Source organism: Tamandua tetradactyla, chromosome 1 (genome assembly GCF_023851605.1).
Source record: "Tamandua tetradactyla isolate mTamTet1 chromosome 1, mTamTet1.pri, whole genome shotgun sequence".
Lineage (NCBI taxonomy): Eukaryota > Metazoa > Chordata > Mammalia > Pilosa > Myrmecophagidae > Tamandua > Tamandua tetradactyla.
The window spans coordinates 157,864,809-157,882,236 of record NC_135327.1 but is presented as its reverse complement, the minus strand read 5'-3'; the positions used below and the strand labels follow the sequence as shown (position 1 = coordinate 157,882,236).

The 17,428-nt window shown below is 38.3% G+C and overlaps 1 long non-coding RNA gene across 4 annotated transcripts in view; it reads right to left on the bottom strand.

The window, feature by feature from the left end:
* LOC143687057 (uncharacterized) overlaps positions 1–13,090 on the bottom strand; it is a 58,121-nt gene extending 45,031 nt beyond the window's left edge. For 3 of the 4 annotated variants that reach the window (XR_013177379.1, XR_013177381.1, XR_013177371.1), the window contains exons 1-2: positions 13,015–13,076; positions 11,604–11,795 (exon numbers count right to left, since the gene is read on the bottom strand). This is a non-coding gene — a long non-coding RNA (uncharacterized LOC143687057). Of the gene's footprint in view, positions 1–11,603; positions 11,796–13,014 lie in introns of all 4 variants that reach the window. The other variant, XR_013177380.1, reaches the window with a different exon arrangement.
* Positions 13,091–17,428: the final 4,338 nt, after the last annotated feature.

Here is a 17,428-nt window from a genome sequence, read left to right as displayed (position 1 = left end):
TGTCCTAGGAAATTTGCTTATTTTTAAGTATGTCATATAAACAATATCATTTAATATTTACCTTTTTGTGTCTAACTTAATTCACTTAACAGGATGTCTTCAAGGTTCATCCATGTTGTATCAGAACTTCATTCCTTTGTATAGCTGAATAAAATTACATTTTGAATATATACTACATTTTATTTATCCATTTATATGTTGACGGACACTTGGCTTGCTTCTAATGTGTGGCTGTTGTGAATAAAGTTGCTATAAACATTGCTCTCAAATATTTGAGTCTGTTTGAGTCTTTACGTTCATTTCTTTCCAGTATATAACAAGAGGAGGGATTGGCAGGTCATATGGGAAATCTATGTTCAATTTTCTGAAGAATGACCAAACTAATTTCTACAGTGGATGCACCATTTAACAATGCCACCAACAGTGTGTTGGGCTTCCAGTTTTTCCATGTTCTTGTCAGCACTTGTTATTATCTGGTTTTTTGTTCTTTTTTTTTTAATAGTAACCATCTTAGGGTGTATTAAGTCATATTTCCTTGTGGTTTTTATTTGCATTTCCCTGATAACCAATGACTGAGCACCTTTTCATGTATTTATTGGCCATTTGTACATCTTATTTGGAGAAATATCTATTCCTTTGCCCATTTTTTAATTGGGTTGTTTGTCTTTTTATTGTTGAGTTATAGCAGTTCTTTATGTATTCTGGATATTAAACCCTTATCAGATATATGGTTAGCAGTTATTTTCTTCCATTCTGTAGGATGTCTTTTCACTTTCTCGTTAGTGTCCTTTAATGTACAAAAGTATTTAATTTTGATGAAGTCCATTTAACCTATTTTTTCTTTTGTTCACCATGCTTCAGAGGTTATATTTATTTAAGGTTTTATTGCCCAATTTTGAAGTGGAATGCATTGGAAGAACATGGTAAATTTTACTTCTGCAGCTTTTAAAATATTTTCTTGAAAATGCAAATGATTGCTTTGCATTTTTTACTTTTTTTCTTTACTGAGGTATAGTTTACCTCTAGTAAAATCATATGTCTTAAGTGTGTTCAGCTCAAAATGTTTTAACAAATGTATACACCTGCATTGCTATCACAGAAATCAAGATATAAAACTCTTTGAAAAGTTTCCTATGGCCTTTTTCATTCAGTGCCCTTCCACACCTCTGTCCAAAGACAACTATTAGTCTGATTTCCTGCCTAGCATCATAGACTAGCTTTACATGTTTTTGAATTTCATTTAAATGGAATCATACAGTATGAATTCTTTTGTATTCTTTTCTCAGAACAATATGTGAGAGCCACCCACTGTATTGATTAAGTAAGCAATTCTTTTTATTGCTGCATCATGTTCCACTGTATGACTATATCCTATATTCGTTCTCCTATTTATGGACATTTGGGTTGTTTCCTGTTTGAAGCTTGTTTTAATTAGTAAGCTGCTAGAATATGATATACCAGAAATGGAATGGCTTTTAAAAAGGGGAATTGAGTTGCAAGTTTACAGTTCTAAGGCCATGAAAATGTCCAAATTAAGGCATCCAGGGAAAGTTGCCTTGTTTCAAGAAGGCTGATGATGCTCTGGGTTTCTCCTTCAGATGGGAGGTCACATGGCAACATCCACTAGTTTTCTCTCCCAGCTTCTTGTTTCATGAAGCTCCCCTGGGGGTGTTTTCCTTCTTCATCTCCAAAGGTCTCTGGCTGTGTGGGCTCTGTTGGTTCTGGTGGCTTGTAGCTTTTCCAAAAATGGTTCCCTCTTAAAGGACTCCAGTAAGCAACCCTACATTGAATGGTTGGAGACATATCTCCATGGAAACCACCTGTGTTCATTTGAAAGGATTTATGTACCCTCAAAATGCCATGTTGTAATCCTAATCAGTTTTATGGGAGCAACTGTTTCTTCTAATCCATATTCAGTACTAAAGGTTGGAAACTTGATTACGTTATCTCCGCCGAGATGTGGCTCACCCAATTGTAGGTATTAACTTTTGAATAGACGGATATGTGACTCCACACATTCCAGGTGGGTCTTGATTACTTTACTGGAATCCTTTAAAAAAGGAAGCATTTTGGAGAAAGCTTGAGAATGACAAGAGCAGCAGAGACAGGAGAACGGCAGAGACTACCAGCCAGTGACTTTTGGAAATGAAGGAGAATGCCCCTGGGGGAGCTTCATGAAGCAAGAGGCCTGGAGAGGAAGCTAGATGTCACCATGTTCATCATGTGCCTTTCCAGTTGAGAGAGAAATCCTGAACTTCATCAGCCTTTCTTGAGTGAAGATAACCTCTTGTTGGTACTTTAATTTGAACATTTTTGTAGACTTTCTTTAATTGAGACATTTTCTAAACCTTAGAACTGTAAACCAGCAACTTAAGTTCCCCTTTTGAAAAGCCATTCCAAGGGGTGCAAGGGTTGTATAGTCGTAGAATTCTCACCTGCTATGCGGGAGACCCGGCTTCGATTCCAGGTCCATGCACTTCCCAAAAAACAAACAAATAAGCAAAACAAACAAACAAAATTCAATAAATGGCACTGCAATAATGGGATACTCACATGGGAAAATAATGAAATGTGATCCCACCATGCAGTATACAAAAAAAAAGAAACAAAAAGCCATTCCATTTCTGGCATATTGTATTCTAGCAGCTAGCAAACTAGAACACCATCTAATCAAAAGTTACCACCCACAATTGGGTGGCTCGTTCTCCATGGAAACAACAAAAAAGATTTCACCCAGCAATATCGAATGAGGATTAAAGGGCATGGCTTTTCTGGGGTACATAATAGCTTCAAAGCAGCACAGAGCTATTATGAATAAGGCAACATGAATATTGTCATATAATTATTTTTGTAGAAATAAGCATCAATATCCATCGATATATATATATATATATATATATATATATATATATATATATATATATATATATCCTGTAGGAATAAAATTGCTGGGCCTAATGTGGTTTAAGTAAAAAAGGTATAATATTGATGTACAACCATCTTTCAATTAACTGTACAAATATACCAAACAAGAGTATAGATTTTCCAAAGCGGTTAAAAATTCCAAACAATTTAAATTTAGATTTGGAAATTTCTCATTGTGCTATATTCTCTAAATACACCCCAGCCTGGAGATCAGTTGAATGTCATCACACATTTTACTTAATATGAAAAATAGTTGACCCAAGATAGAAACTTGCCACCGATAAAATATATGAATCAAGAGTATTGACCACCACCTTCCTTGTCCAATTAAAAAAGAACTACTCACCATTTGACTTAAGTTTCATAATGTTCATGCATTAGAAAGAGAAGTTTTTTATCTGAACTTTGCTAAAAGGAAAGCCCAGTCAGTCCTTTAAAGACACAATACTCAACTTTTCTTCCCAAGGACGGAAATGCAGATTTTTTAGCTCAAAATATTTGCCTTCTTGTTTCTAACCTTTCCAACATTTTTTGGGGCAGACAACCTCTGTTCTCCCACTAATTCTATCCCCATTTCAACAAATAATTTTTGAATATCTACATGAGCAGGGTTCTATAGCACATACTGGAAATATAACATCAATGCGAGAGGCAAATAATCTCCTCTATCATCATGGAACTTGCAACCTATTGGAAACAGATTTTAAGCCACTAAGTATATTTTATCAAAATAAAATTGTAATAAGCTCTATAAAGTATAGAGTGTTAAAAGGATATATATTAGGGCTGTAAAATAAGAGCCGAAAGGTGGGCATGCATAAGTTTGAACAGGGCCTGTCTTCATTCCAACAGAAAGGAGAAGCCACTGGAGTAAGCAGAAAGATGTCATGATCAGATGTGAACTTTACAAGTTTAGTCTGTCTGCAGTAAAAACGAGCGAGAAGATGAAGGAACATTTTGGCGACCCTCCATTCCCTTTGTGGACAGCACCTTTCCACTGTCACCCTCTATCACACCCAAGGCAGGGCACCCCCTTTGTCTTCATTCTGCCCCAGGCCACCTGCCTGGAGCTTTGCCTTCACAGAATGCCCTGATTTTTTTCAAATAAGAATGTGCCAGGTGTGGGGACCTAAGTCAATAAACCACTTTGAGCTAAGGTTCTCAATGCAGGGAGCAGTTTGAGGTTTTACCACACCCTCTTTCCCTCAGCTCCAGAGAGTACCTTCTTCTCTCAGTACAAAGGAGTGAGCAAAATGGAATATTAGTCATCAGGATCAGTCCAGGTAGAAAGACATTTTTAATATAAGTGGTCAAGATGTTCATTATACCACAAATTCTTTCAAAATAAACAGGTAAGTGTTATTTAATTTGCATACTTAATGTCCTGGAATATGTTTCTTTGTCATTTCAGGAGTTTTCTAGCAACAGGATCAGTTTTCATAATAGGTTCTCATCGTAGCAGCTGGCTACCCTCTGTTTTCACCATGTCCAAAGTACATTTCAGAGCATGTACAAATTCCATTTGTCATGCAGCATGAGAGTATTTGCTTTGCCTGATTCCTGCAGGAGGGTGAGCAGAGCCCATGATTTAATTTTGGTCTCATTTTCTCTCTCTGGATCTTTTTTTTTTTTTTCAATTGTTTATCAATGTAAAACTAACCCTCAGCATGTTGGAAAGATGGGAACCAAGGAAGTAGGGAAAGAGATGGTAAAGAAATCTAGCCAAGTAGTATCATCCTATTGCTTTTTCAAGAAGTGAGTACAGCTGAGAATTTCAGCCACCAAGAATAAGCGGCAGCAAGGGGTGGAGGTGCATCTTGATTGAGCAAGTCCTTGCAGTGCCCTTCAAAGCTACTGCTGCTGCTGAGGCTGCTGTGGCTGCTGTCCCTACAGGAAAGCCATTGAAATGCACAAGTCTGGAAGGAAAGCTCACCAGGGCATGCCTAGCAAGAAAGGAGATGGCAGGCACAGCCCCTTCTGCCACTGTAGAGCTGTAATATTATTTCTCTCTGGGTCTTTGGAGAGTGATGCATTATAGAGAATAATGCCAGAAACCAATCTGAACTGCAGAATTGACATTCACTCCTGGCAGCAGCCTTTGGTTTACTTGTTAGAGACACTGTGAGACATACTTCACTTTTGAGCAGCTTGCACTAATAGTTTTCTCTTTAGCTTATATATCAACTTCGCACTAGAATTAGAGCAGATAATCTTTTCCTCTTCTTTCTCTAGCAAGTCAATCATGATGGCTCTTTGGTGCCTGAGCACTCTCAGCATGAAAAAAATGTCCAAGAATGGAAAGGTTGCACCTTGAATTCTAAAAATGGTGAAGGTTCCAGATGGTGCTGGGGGAGAGGGACAGATGATAGCACTGAGCTTCTAAGAGAAGACTGTTCGCATGCAATATGTGGAAACTCATCCAAGAAAAGGTAGGTTTCCCTTAATTTGGGTAGGTCATGAGTGAGCCACTCACTGAGAAATTAAAAGAAACAAGTATGCATGCTAATCTGTAACCAATCATATATAATAAATAGCTTCTCCAATTTTCCACCTTTGAGTTAGAGGTAGAAATCATAGAAATGAAAGTAATACTCTTTTTAAAACACCCAGTGCTAGTTGTTAGGAGCAATATAAATGAAGCTGAAATAGAGAATTGCTGGGTGAGGAGTTCAGGAAATCACACCATTTGCTGCTCTCCTATCTCTGATATATTTTCTTAGTGCAGGCTAGTAGCATAAATTAACCTTAAGTCTTAGTACAGGAAAATGCATTAGTATCAGATCACCTGTATTCAATTCTGCAAGAGAAAGCCCATTCATTATTGTGTCATTCATTCTATAATTTATTCATTTATTGATTATGATTATTATTAATTATTCATTTATTGATCTAAGTATCTATTTACTGTGCCTACTATGTCAAAGTCACTGTGCAGCATCTGTGTAAGAAGAAACAAAACCCTCATGCACTTTATTCTAGAGTAGTTGTTCTTAAAATTTAGCATACATCAGAATCATCTGGAGAGGTTCTGACCCAGAACCTGGGTGGGGAGCAGCTAGAATTTGCATTCTAAAAAGTTCCCAGGTGATGCTGATGGTATTGGTTGGGGACTACACTTTGGGGAACACTGGTCAGGAGCTGTCCATTACAATCATCTAGAGAGCTGTTAAAAATCTTGATTCCTAGTCTGCACCCCAGACCACACAAATCAGAATCTCTTGGGTAGAACTCAGGCATGGGGTCTTAAAAGTTTGAAAAACCAGCAGTCTCAAGGGACAGACAAAGCAGCAACTAAGCTTTGTATTATAGAGGAATCAAAGAGAGGGCAGTGGTGAAGAGTGTGAGTGGGAGCCTAGGATGATTAGGAAAGATCTTTCTGATAGCCTAAAGGAAAAGGAAACAAAATGCAAAGAAGCATAGAATGAATATTTCAGGTGGAGGAATCAGCAAGTGCAAAGGCCTTAAGACTAGAGAAAATTTTGTATATTTAAGAAATCGAGAGAGGGTGAGTATGGGACTTTATCACATCGAGTGAATGGGAGAGATGTGAAGTCATGATTATAGAAGTAAGCAATAGAGACTTGCAAGCCAAGAATTAGCCTTGAGGAAGAATGGGAAGCCACTGCCTGATAAGATTTACATTTAAACAATCTTTCTGGCCTCTGTGAGAGAATAATTTGGAGAGGGGATGAGAGGAAAAAGGACAACAAATTAGAAGTTATAGGATATACCTATCACAAAGAGGCAATGGCTTAGATGGGATGGCAGGGTAGAGATGGAGAAGAATGAGTAGATTTTAATTTACATTAGAGGAAAATTTAACAGAACCTTCTAAGGGAATGAAAATGGAGAATGAAAGAGATAAAATAATAAAAAATATTTCCCAGATTTCTGGCTTTAGCTGCTGAGAAAATGGGGATAACATTTATTTTTATGGGGAAAGGAAAACGTTTTAGGGGAAAAATAAAAATTCTGTTTGGACATATTAAATGTATTGCCTGAGAGACATCTAAATGAAGGTGTAAAATAAACATTTCGTTATTTAAGCCTGGAGCAGAGGGGAGAGTTTGGAAATAGAGATCATCAGTTTTTATAATTATGAAATTGAATGATATTGCTGAGGAAAAAAGCTGGGGATGGAGACCTCTGCTAAGCCATGTGGAATCCATTTTATTACTGATGGACAGAGGAGAAGGAGCCAGTAAAGGAGAATGCAAAACAGAAGCTTGTGTGCCAAGAGGTAAGCCAGGAAAACACAGAATCAGAAGCCAAGACAAGACAGTGTGTCAAAAAAGAGGAAAATTATGAACTTGTCAGATGCTTCTAAGAAATCAAAGAAAAGAAAGAGAGAAAATATCCATTGGATTTCACATTATTGTACCTTTAACAAGCAATTCCAGAGGTAGGATGAAGGTGAAAGGTGGGTGGTGATGGGTTGAAGGTTCATAGAAAGTGAGAAAATGGAGACAGCATAAACAAGACATTTTGAAAAATTTGCCTGTAAGGGGAAATGGAGAAATAGGGTGGCATCTGGAGAGGGGCACAAGTTAAAGCACACTTTTTGTTTAAGATAAGATGAGATATAAGAATGCTTATATGCTGATGGGAAGGGTCCAGTTGACAGAGAGATATTAATGGTGCTTAGAAAGAGAGGCAGCAAAGTAAAGAGCTTGAGAAAACAAAGGTGGAGGCAACGAGAAAACTTGAGGAACTTCTGGCTTTAGTGAACAAATAGGAACTTCCTTGCTGTAAGGAGAAGAAAGGAAGCCACGATCAATGCCAACATAGGTAAGTTTGTGAAACTAGTCATTAGAAAACAAAGCTTAATTGTGGTGGTTTCTATTTTTCTATATGGAAGTATAAGAAAAGCTGAGGTGCTAGGTGTATAAAGCAATAAAACTCAGAGAATGAGAAAGAAACCTACCTTCAGAGAACAGAGTGCCTATTGTAAGGAACAAAGTTTGTCACTAAAATTCCTCTTAGTGCACTGTATTTGGTAGAAAATGCTTGAGGTAGAGAGCAAAATCTTCAAAAACTGAATGCTGGAGTGCTACACAATAGACAAAAGGAGAGAAGAAGGAAATAGAGAGGCTAAAGCAGAAGGCTGTTCTCTGTGCTACATAAACTGTTCTTGTGACTTGTACCACCTCCCTCCCCAAATCTCTAGTAAAGTCTGTTGAACTCACAAAATCCTTTATGAGCATGGGCTCCTTATTGAGAGAGGAGCCTGAGGCAGCTAATGCCTTCAGAATATTAGTCCCCAGAGATTAACATAAATTTGGGGAGAATTTGAACCCCAGTTATAGAATTAGAGGGTTAAACTAATCTTTTCTAGATCTCTATCACTGGATACTGGATAACAATTGCATCTGAACTGAGGATACAAAAAAGAATGATGAATGAAGGTCATACTTAAATTGGAAGGAAATGAGGTAAGACTCTCATGTCTGGCCCTGGGGGTACTTACAACCCTATTTCCCACTTCTGAGTTCTGCAAAATACTACAGAGTGCCTCTCCTCTTTCCCTGCACTTCCAAAGAAGTTTCTGCCAAGTTCTGAAGGAATGTTACCTGAAAAACTGCATTTCATTCTGTGGGATTCTGAACCCCTCAGACTGGATTTTTTGGAGAAGCTTCGGAGATTAGAACTAATAATATTTAGGTTGAGAGGAATGTGAGGCAAAAAGCTAGAGAATCCAAACTTGTCAGCCACCCAAAAGTCATACCCAAATCACTAATATGAATGGGTCCAGACCACATTCCCTGGATATCTAAGCAAAATTAATGTGTAAATATACTAAGTGAAATGGGCCAAATGAATTATTTAGTACCTGAATATTGGCACATTCAGTTTCTTAAAGCCAATAAAGCATTACGTGGATACAAAGAGTGGAAAGGATTAAAAAACAACTTTCAGTAATTGGTTTCCCTTTGCTGACAATGTACTACCCCACATTTTCTACAGTGGAGAGCACTCCAATTTTTTTCCTTTCCCAACTTAGCTTTGTACTATTTCACTCTATTGGTATGGTAAATATTCTTTTCAGACTTGGAATTAAGACCTGAACTTGCTTGTGCCAAGTATTCAGTTATTCGACTTCAAGGACTAAAGCTCTACAAATAACTCCAGTACTCAAGTAGCGGAGGCTTAGAAGTTTATTCACATCCTCACACTAAGCCTGTACTCCAACTATTCTGAAATACTGACTGTTTTCTAAGCATTAAAAGAAGAGAGATGTGAGAACATGAAATGGATTCCTCCTTATTTTCCTACCCTACATAATTCCCTTCTTCCATGATCACATTTATTTGTCCGTTAGATTGGGTTCATGATTCAGCTTCTTCTGAAAGCCTTCTCTTGTCTCCTTAACCTCCTTCCAGACTCAGATGGTTTTTCTCTCAGGTTCTCTTTTTTACTTATATGACATCCTATGTATAGATCTATTATAACTCTTCTTTCACTATAATAAAATGGTTGATATTATTGTCCATCTCCACTACTGAGCCATATGCTCATTGAAGGCAGGTACTATATATTCACTTTTAAATTGTAAGAATTTGAGAATTTTGCCACGCAAAGGAGGACTCCAAGAGACGTTCTCTCATGCAACACACAAGGGGTTTATTTTCCACACATGTGTGGGGCTCACTGAACACGCAGGAACAGAGAGCCCCGAACTTAAGTCTGCAAAAGCTTTTTAAAGGGTAAGATGAGGGGGGTGGGGGTTGAGCATGGGTCACAGGTGCTGTTTTGCAAAAAAGCAGATAAGAACAGTTTTACAATAAGCATTTCTTAACAGTTTTACAACAAGTAACCTTGGCGCCAGGATTGTTTATCTTCAGCCTGATGGGGCCCATAATTCTTTTCTTAATAATTCTTAACTCACACTAAATGCATAGCCGTGAATATAAAATGACACAAATGCTTTTGCTGGATATTTCAGAAGCTAAAATATATGTAAATAGCTAAATTAAGCAGGAAAAATTAGCTACTGTTAAGCTTTATAAAATTCCCTTTTACAAAATATCTGCTACCTGGAGCGAATATCACAGTAAATAAATAAATAAATTAGGAGAACCGTGAGTTAGCTAGAAGAGTGAATAATGAAAATTAATTTGTATATTATGGAAACATGCTACATAAACTTTTACAGTATGTTTATCATTGCTGGAAAATATTTTCATGTTCTTAGTCTGGAATTAAATGCTCAAATACTATAAATTTATCATCAAAAGTTAAAATTCAATTTAACATTTATTAAGTACTTACTATATGCCAAACATTGTGGTGGACATTGGAGATACAAAGATTAATGAGGCAAATCTGCACTAAAGAGTATGTAGGTGAATCATAGGGTGCATAAATGATACCAGGGACCTCAGGAAGAATGTTGTCAGGGAGGCACAAAGAAGGGAGGGGTCGGAAGAACCTGACTTCAGAAAGGAGGAACCTGGCATAGAAGAGCAGATAACAGCAAAAATGGAGAAAACACAAGGTATTGTGGCTCACTGGCATGCTTGCTGATTAAGGGCTCTCTGTCTTCCTTATCAGATTTGCCGTGGAAAATCCATCAATACCATTGTAATAATTTCCAGAAACCTATCCAGGCCTTTCTGTGGTACAAGAAATGTCACATCTCTTAAATCTCTCCTTTTTAAATTAACTCTTTCTTCTCAGAACCCTGCCATGTTCAAGTCTTTCTTGTTTTTAAAACTAATGAAATAAATACCATGTATAAAGTGTTCCCTAGCACTTAAAGCATAAGAAACACTGTGTTTCTTTGTTTTTCTAAATTAAATTAATTTCAGTTGAAGGCCTTGCTTGTCACAGTTGGGGAGAAGCTCAGCACCAGTCATTATGTAAAGATCCCCCCCCCCACTTCTGGTCCAGATTGTTGAAGGGGTGACCATTAATGTTACATTCCCAAGCCTGTGTGGCCCATTCAAAGGTCAATGCCTCCAGTGATGGCCACTCTCTTTCCTAAGCTTAGTCACTGAGACTTCTAAGGCCCCCAAGGCTCTGCCATATTAGGATACTGCAACCCTCTTCCCAATCTTTAGGACTCAACACCTCCCTGAGGTTATACTTTCTTATTTTACTTTAACCCTCAAAGTACAAAACTTTCACATGTGGCTATTAAACCACCTCAATCAGAATCGTCTGGGGTGCTTATTAAAATGCAAATACCATAGATCACCTCAGGCCTATTCCTTCAGAATCTCTCTGTGGAATTGAGCAAATCTGCCTTCAATGAGTTTCTCAGGTGATTCTTAAGGACCCTTGGACCTATATTCTGAACACCAAAGTCTATGAAGGGATTCTGTCCAGAGCAACTTGTCCCTACTCTACTCCTCCACTATTTCCAAATATTCTTTTATTCTCATAAACTCATATACATATCTCTTTATTTTCCATGGACAAGAAAAGCCTGAGTCTGGGCTCGACTTTCTTTCCTGGTACATTTCACATGGAAAGAGAGATAAAATGTTTCTTCTATGATAACTCAACAGCAGTAAACAAGCAATAATTTCAGAACCAAAACCAGGATCCCAAGGCAGCAATACATTTTTCAACAAGTCAGTCTATAATAGTTTATTAGCCAGGGTTCTACCAAGAAACAGAATTGACAGGATATATATTTGTAAATATTAAGGGAATTATTAAAGGAATTGGCTCACCTGACCATGGGGGTTGGCAAGTCCAGATTCCATGAGGCAGGCTGCAAGTTGGAAACCCAATAAAGATGACAATGAATTCCCTAGGAGAAGCTGGTTGTCTGAAGTAGAGATAGAAATCCTTCAGTCCTCCCTTTACGGTCTTCAACTCTTTGGATTAGGAGACTTCTCTCACTGTTGAAGACAATGTCCTTTCTTGATTGTAGATGTAATCAACCATAAATACAATCGATTGACTAATGATTCAAATCCACAAAATATCCTCACAGTAATAATCAGGCTAGTGCTTGCTTGACCAAACAAGCAGGCACCATACCCTAGCCAAATAACAAATAAAACTAGCCATCACAAACAGGAACCTATCCCAACCTTTTTTTTTTTTTTGGCTTTATGCATAAGCATTTATTTTTTGCTCACAGGAAGTCTGCCATAGATCTTGCAGCAATCCACAACACTCAGGCCACTAGTATCTTATAGCTCTGCCTACTGGAACATAAGCCCTCAGTGTCACCTGACAGGGGAAGACAGAGCTGGAGGGCCATGTACCAGCTCTTAAATACTTCAGCCTGGATGGTCAGAACTAGTCATCTAGTCCCCATCCAATTACAAGGGAGAACCTAGGAAATGTGGGGAGCTGGTGGATATTTGGTAGGCCATATCTCTGCCACAGTCTCTCCATTTTTCCCCATCTTTTTGAAGCCATTCCAACAAGACTTTCACCTCCATCACTCTACCAACACTGCTCCTATCAAGGTCACAAATGACCTTCAGGATCATCTCACTTCACCCATCAGTCGCAATGAAGCACTTGATTGTTTACTACTTTGAAACTTCTTGTCTTCTAGTATACCACTCTCCTTTTGGTTCTTCTCCTACTTCATGGACCACTTTTTTCTGAGTCCCCTTTGCAGTTCCATTTACAGAAGGGGGACCCAGATTTCAGTCCTTGGACTTCTTGCATCATCACTCATTCCATTAGTAATCCCATTCAGTTTCATGGATTTAAATCCCATCTACATGTTTGTGATTCCAATTTTTATTTCCAGACCCAATCTTTCCTATCACTTCCAAAGGCACACACATCCAACTGTCTCCTTGATGTTTGCCTTTAGATGTCTTTCAGGCATCTTAAATTTATATGGGTCCAAAACTGAACTTCTCATCATCACTTTAAAAAGTTACTCCTCCACACTTTCTATCATTTTGGTGAAAGACAAATTTATTCTTCCAGTTGTCCAGCAAAAAACTTTGGAGGTATTTCTAATGTCTCCTTTTCCTACTTCTCACATAGCAAACCAGCAGCAAATCCTATCAGCTGAAATTTGAATAGAGGTACACCTAGCAGAACATCTCTGTAGTTAACATTTTCCCCATTGACTGCTTCTTGGTTTTAATATAAACTGTGGTAACCAACCTGCAAGATGGTCCCTGATGATGCTTAACTCCTGGTATTTATGCCTTTGTATACTCCCCTTCCACCCTAAGCATAGTTGACCTATGTAACCAACAGGACACTTTGAAAATGACAATGTGTGATGTCTGAGGCTATGTCATAAAAGAGACTATGGCTTCCACCTTGCTGTCTTGGACCAGTGTTTCTGAGGAAGACATCAACCATGTTGTGAGGATCATCAAACAACCCTATTTCTCCAGGAGGCCCAGGGACCACAGAAGGTGCTGGTCACTGCCCTTTGCCCAATCCCTGGGGTAGCACTGGTATCCTGCTGGGCCCAATCTGAGAGCATAGATTCTTGGGGCTACTGTCTGCAGAGGCAGACATGGCCAAACAAGCACCATGGCCTTCCAATGCCCCTCACCTGGCTGCCTGCCCTCTAAAACGGCCCTCACCTGCCTCTCTAGGCCCAGCTCTAACCTTCTTGCAACCTTCTCTTGACCTTGTTTCCACTCCACTCAATCCTACACCATATTCTCTGCATAGCCAAACTTTCAGAAAGTAAATAATACTTACTCTCTCCAGTTGGATCACTCCTTAAGTCACCTCATTAATACGATTTGGAAAACGGAAGCACCATGATATTCTTGTACTCAACTATTCGTGGAGGAAGGAACATATTCAAAACTGTGGTAGGTGCTGTAATAGAATTATATATAGCACATTTGGGCCTGAAAAGAAAGTTATCAACTCAGCTTAGAGTAAGCATATGCTTCAAAGAAGATGAAAGCTTGGGTCAGACCTCAAATTTGATTAATAGTTTGCTATTGATCTCCTGGTTGACAAATTTACTGCTCTCTTTTTGACTGCTTATCATTCTCATCTTAGCAGAATTTATTACAGCTCATCTCAGTTTCCATCTGTGCTGGTTTGAAAGGATGTATGGACCCAAGAAAAGCCATGTTTTAATCAAAATCCCAAAATCAAAACCAATCAAGAGTGGTTGTTAAGATGGATTAGGTGATGACATGTCTCCACCCATTTAGGTGGGTCTTGAGAAGTTTCTGGAGTCCTATAAAAGAGGAAACATTCTGGAGAATGAAGGAGATTCAGAGAGAGCAGAGCAGAATGACATAACCACGAGAAGCAGAGTCCACCAGCCAGCGACCTTTGGAGATGAAGAAGGAAAATGTCTCCCAGGGAGCTTCATGAAACAGGAAACCAGGAGAAGAAGCTAGATGATCCTGTGTTTGCCATGTACCCTTTCAGATGAGAGAGGAACCCTGACTGTATTCACCATGTGCCTTTCCAGATGAAAGAGAAACTGTGACTATGTTCGCTATGTGCCTTCTCGCTTGAGAGAGAAACCCTGAACTTCATCGGCCTTCTTGAACCAAGGTATCTTTCCCTGGATGCCTTAGATTGGACATTTCTATAGACTTGTTTCAATCGGGACATTTTCTCGGCCTTAGAATAGTAAACTAGCAACTGATTAAATTTCCCTTTTTAAAAACCATTCCCTGTTTCTGGTATATTGCATTCCGGCAGCTAGCAAGCAAAACACCATCTTTCCACTGCTTGACAATCTCCTCTCCTCGTTTTTATGATGCCAGTATCTCTTGTAAGAACTCTTATAAATTCCATCCTCAGTCCTCTTCTTTCTCTTCTAAAATCCATATTAATGCAACACAATTTCATCTAAGATTGCATACTTATCTACCACCTATATGGTGATTCTCAAACCCATATCCCTAGTCCTCCTGAATCCTTCAGGATCAGACTGTCTACCCAATTGTCCAAGCCAGGACTCAGCCAACTCATTCATTATATCTAATCAGTCACCCAGTTCCTGCAATTCATTTTCTAACTCTCTCTTGAATTCTTTACTTCCTTTTCATCATTTCCCACTTACCTACTGAAGTGCCTTCCTCATTTGTCTTTCTACTTCTATACTTGTTCTGTCTCTAACTCATTTTCCATGCCAGTGCCAATTATATTTGGGTGGTGGAGGAAGGGCAGTGACCAATTTCTAAGGCTGGATTTTTAGGAGAATTTATCATCTTTTACAATCTCTTAATGGTGGTGCGGTTTTTTTGTTTTTTGTTTTTGCTTTTTTTTTTTTGTATTTGTTTCTTTTGTTTTGTTTTTTGAAAGATGTAAGTTAAATTGTCCCAGCAATAAAGTTTTCAACCACATCTGAAGCTTAAACTCCAAGCCTTTTGACTAACATTAATCCAGACTGTCTCACTAAATTCAAGTTAGAAATGCTGCTAACCTTGCAACTTTTGTCATATAAAAATTACCATGTGATGTACAAATATACATATAAACCTAACCATCTCCAGAAGGTAGCTCCTATTACTTTAAAAAACTTGTAAATATAACAAAGAGTAATTAACAATAAAGAAGGGCTGCCTGACTGTGACTCCACAAGACATAAATAAAGGAAATAAAATTAGTCATCCTCAAGGGTCTAATATTTTGACTTAGACTGGTGAAAAGGATTCTTGCCATAGATTAGGAGAATAACTATTAGAGTAATAATAGTACTTTTTCCCATACAGAAAAGGATGAATATATTACAAAATTCCAAGGGTGTTATTTACTTAGAATACATTGAGACCAGGACCTTTTGCAGTTGTACAACATGATGAGCTGAATGTATGCAAATGAGCAGAGTCTTCCTCAAATAACCACCCCTGTAGACTCCATACTTAATCCAAAAATACTATATTTTTCAAAACATCAAGTATTACTTTAAAGATCTGTGTTATATTATGTAAAATGTCCTTGATAGCTGCAAACAATCCTTTGGTGATGGATTTAACATTTGGAAATATTAAAATATCTTTAGATGCCCAATCTAAAGAGTAAAAAGTATTTTTTCATTAAACAAAAATCGAATGAATAAATCCCTTGCTTTAAAGCCTTAATTCCTATATCACTCAAGACATTTAGTCGCATCAACAGAGAAGCAACCTAAACTGGCTTAAATAAAAATGGGACTGTATTGTTTCAAGTAACTGAAAAGTCAAGGGTAGAAACACAGATAGAGTAGAGTATTCTTAAAATTACATCAGAATGTTCTCCCTCCACCCTTTGCTTCACATTCTTTCTGTTAACTCTATTCATAGGCAAGCACTCCCAAGTGGTAGCAAAATGAGTTCAGGGAGCTCCAAAATTAAACTTCTAACCAGTTAGGCCTCTAGCAGAAAGAAGGCGCCTCTTTTCTGATATTTCCAACAAAATTCAGGGCCTAATTCTCATTGGCTCATCCTGAGTCACATGAGTGCCCCTGTAGTGGACGGAATGATGGAGCCCTAAAGATATCCATGTCCTTATTCCTAGAACCTGTGAATAGTGTACCTTACATAGAAAAAAGAGACCTTGCAGATGTGATTAATTTTTGGATTTTAAAATGGGGAGATTACCCTAGATTATCTGGGTGGAGAAAGCAGAGTTCTGAGAAACAGAAAGAACTGAGGATGCTACACTTGACTTGGCTGTAGGGGCCATGATTCAAGGGATGCAGCAGCCCTTCATAAGCTGGAAAATCTAAAATATAAAGTCTCCCCTAGAGCTATAGAAGGAATGCAGCCTTGCTGAGATCTTGATTTTAGAACTTCTAACTTCCAGGACTGCCTTTAAGATAATAAATGTGTGGTAATTTTTGTTGTAGTAAACCAGTACTATCACTGAATCAATTACTACAGCTATGATAATGGAATGCTTTCATTGGCCACACCTAAATCATGTGCCTATGGAGGTAAAATTTAAACTGATGGTCAATGCTAGACAAGTATTGTTTTGGTTTACTAATGCTGTCAGAATGCAATATACCAGAAATGGATTGGCTTTTACAAAGGGATTTATTAGATTACAAATTCACAGTTCTCAGGCCATGAGAATGTCCAAATGAAGCCATCAACAGAAGGATACCTTCACTCAAGAAAGGCCACTTACATCCAGGATTTCTCTGTTACATGGAAAAGCACATGGCAACATCTACTGGCCCTTCTCTTTTGGATTGACTTCCAAAATGGCTCTCAGCATCTTCGGTTCTTTTTCATCTCCAAACATCTGTGTTCTGGTTTCATCTTTCTGCATTCTGTGTTGGCTCTGAATTCTGTCTTGTAAGGGGCTCCAGGAAAGAATTAAGACCCACCTTGAATGGGCAGGCTCACATTTCCATAGAAGCAACCTAATCAAGAGGTCCCACCCAACAATAGGTCTGCCTCACGAGATTAGATTAAAATGGCATAGCTTTTCTGGTGTACAGCTTCAAACCAGCACAGATATGATTCTCCAAGGAAAGTTGGGGTACAGTTACCTTTATAGACAACAGAGCCTGGCATGTAAAAGCAGTAAATATCCTGTAAACAATCTCATTGTCTTCCAGGTAAAAATTCCTAGTGTGGTGACTGATGGCTCCCAA